Source organism: Lactuca serriola, chromosome 4 (assembly GCF_051521515.1).
Source record: "Lactuca serriola cultivar US96UC23 chromosome 4, Lser_US96UC23_V15, whole genome shotgun sequence".
Classification (NCBI taxonomy): Eukaryota; Viridiplantae; Streptophyta; class Magnoliopsida; order Asterales; family Asteraceae; genus Lactuca; species Lactuca serriola.
In genome coordinates, this window is record NC_136411.1 from 367,408,794 (window position 1) to 367,411,969 (window position 3,176).

Genomic DNA, 3,176 nt, shown 5'->3' on the forward strand with positions numbered 1-3,176 from the left:
ACGGAACCAGCTGTCATGAAAACTAAACAAATCTGTCGGTACATGGCCATCGATAATCCGGCTGTGTCGTGGTTTATCGATAAAGCACCGGCAAAATGTGTTTGATGGTACTCCGTCGCTAAAAGTGTTGGATCGGTAAAAGTATGTGTGGAAAGTACGTCGGTAATGTGGTAAAAAAGGTGTTGGTAATGTGGTTAAAAAGGTCAAACAAGGATAGTAGGCATCGACCACTAAATCCATCGGAAAAGGGTCGGTAATATTTACTGACCACATTTTTATCCAACCAACCAATTTTCGTCGAAAATCCATCAGAAATTACCTTAACCAATGGAAACTACCGACGAGTCTAACAAGTCTTTCTAATAGGGGAATTTGAAGGATGAATGATTTTAGGATGTAAGAGTATTAAAATGCTCCTTGTTTTACTCTTCTGTAAACTTTTGAAATGTCTCATTTGATATAGGCCATCTTCAATGGTAGTTTAATGGGGGGGTTGAATGGGAAGTTTAATCCCATTAAACTCAAAATCCCCATTGTGGGTTAATGACATGACACTCAATAGAATGGGGAGTTCAATCCCCATTGAACTCCACACTCTCTCTCCTCACAAACACACATAAATGATGTGGAAATCCATTAAATTGTATTTGGTTTAATGAAATGTGGAGTTTAATAGGTAAAATTGTATTGTGAGTGGAATATTCATGTGACAATCCATTGAACTCATTTGAGTTCAATGCATTGAAGATGGCCTTAACCATGTATCAAACCATAAAACTACTGACACAACTATTCCATTCAGTGATGACTAGCGGACATTTGTACGTGAAACATTATAATAATACATAATTTAATCACACAATTAATCAAATTAAAATCCAATCCAGCATCAACTTAACTGATAACCAGGCATCCAAACCTGAATTACTATACTTCCATTGATCATCCAAACCTAATTTACTATACTACCCCTGATCTTCATCTGGGTAAAACCGTTTCTGACACAAACACTTCATGGCTGCTGCCATCAGTCGATGTCAATCCATGTTGTATTCCCACTCCAGTCGACGTCCCTTCTAACTCATAATTATACTCATACTCCTCAACTACACTCACATCCTCTTCTTTCACCGGAAACATAAATTCTTGATTTCCCAACATGCCACTACCACGTTTCATGTCACCTGACACCTCGCCATCCATCTTCTCAACCGCCTCTTGTAACTGCAACGCAAACTCCAACCTCCAAACAACTTCATCCATCTTCGGACGTTTGCTCCCTTTCATTCTCAAACAACTATTTGCAACCTCACCAAACTTCATCAAACAATTAGGAGCAATCTCATCACTTATTCTCTTATCAACTATCTCATGCAACGTCCCCTTTCCATAATTTTTCCTCCCCCATTCAGCCAAATTCATCTCTTCATCGGGAACCCCTCGGTTTATGATCACTGGCCTCGAACACAACACCTCTAACAATACAGCCCCAAACGAATACACGTCAGATTTCTCTGTAAGTTGTTGATATTTGTAATATTCAGGATCCAGATACCCAAGTGTCCCTTTCACTACTGTGTTAACATAATCCACCCCTTTCTCTTTTGGCCCTAACTTTGACAAACCAAAATCCGCCACTTTCGCCACAAAATTTTCATCGAGCAAAATATTAGTTGATTTCACATCGCGATGAATAATGGCGCGATTTGCACCTGTGTGTAGATAATGCAACCCTTTCGCTGCACCAATGCAAATCTCTAAACGTCGTTTCCATGGTAAATGAGCGTTTCTTCCTTTGTATAAATGATCTTGTAATGTCCCGTTTGACATGTAATCATACACAAGTACCATTTCACCCTCGTCATCGCAGTATCCGATTAAGGACACAAGTTGGACATGGCGTAATTTTGAAAGCAATCTAATTTCTGTTTGGAATTCGTGAAAACCTTGTTTGGAGAACGCGTTTAATCGTTTGATAGCGACAGCTGTTGTATCATTGTCGATGTACCCTATGTACACCATACCAAACCCTCCTCTTCCGATTACACGACTTTCATCAAATTCTCTGGTGGCATCTTTCACTTCCTGAATCGTAAACCTGCGACACCTACCAGACGGAAGGCCGAAATCTTTTGATTTTTGCTCATCGGACTTGTCGCCAGAGTGTTTCACTTGCCGGAAAACGATAAAACCTAAAACTGACAACATGAGTACTAAAGCTCCACCAATACCGCCAATTATGGCTGCATATGGCGGAGTTTTCTTTTTTCCGGTAGGGGATGGTGGTGGTGGAGACGGTGGTGTAGGTTGGAGCTCCGGGTTGGGGCCAGCGAGACTACCATTGAACAAGCTAAGCTTAAAAACTTCCAAACCATTCAAAAAAGCATCATGGTATTGTTCAGATCCTCATACTCGGAACTAGGGCAAACTGGCGGCAGTCCCTCGCATTTTGCCCCTCCTTGCTACATGTGTGGCACCCACTACTAGATCGACATGTTCCAACATGAACCTTCCCGCACTTCCTACAAGTACGCTTGCGCTGACCTCCAGACCTAGAATCGACGGCCTTGAACCGCTTTGGTGGCAGTTGCAAGTGCACCTCGGCCTACCTCTTTTCTTTCAATTGAAACTCAATCTTAAGCTCACGCCGCCTGGCGGCCTCCGATAACTCCAACAAGGTATCACATCACTGAGCAGAAACAAACTGTCTGATGTCCGTCTTGAGCATGCTCAGATAACGGGTCATCTGAGCCTACTCTGAAGCAAACTCAAGGTAAAACATTGTCTTCTCAGTAAACATCCGGGTGATCTTTGTTGCCAACTCCGATCCCTGCTTCAGGTTAAAAAAAACTCTTAAGCCAACCTCTCCCACTCGACCCGAGTAATGTAGTGAGTGCGAAACATCTCCCTGAACTAATCCAATGATATCGCAGCCCTCTGCTCATTTGAGTACGTTCCTGTAAAAAGTCTCCACCAATCCATCGCTCCGGACCTTCGAAGGATCAGAGCGCACCTGACCTTCTGGTCAGCAGGGCAAGAACACGTGAAGAAACACCCCTCTACATCAGATAGCCACCTCATGACCACAATCGGGTCCTGTACTCCATCGAAAGTTGGGGGCTTTGTATTATCGAAGTCCTGATACTTAAAGGACCGACTTGTCCAAGCACCTGCAG

General features: G+C 42.7%; 1 pseudogene; it reads right to left on the reverse strand.

The window, feature by feature from the left end:
* Nucleotides 1–797: 797 nt before the first annotated feature.
* On the reverse strand, nucleotides 798–2,343 carry LOC145097689 (receptor-like protein kinase FERONIA pseudogene; annotated as a pseudogene).
* Between the last annotated feature and the right edge of the window lie 833 nt (nucleotides 2,344–3,176).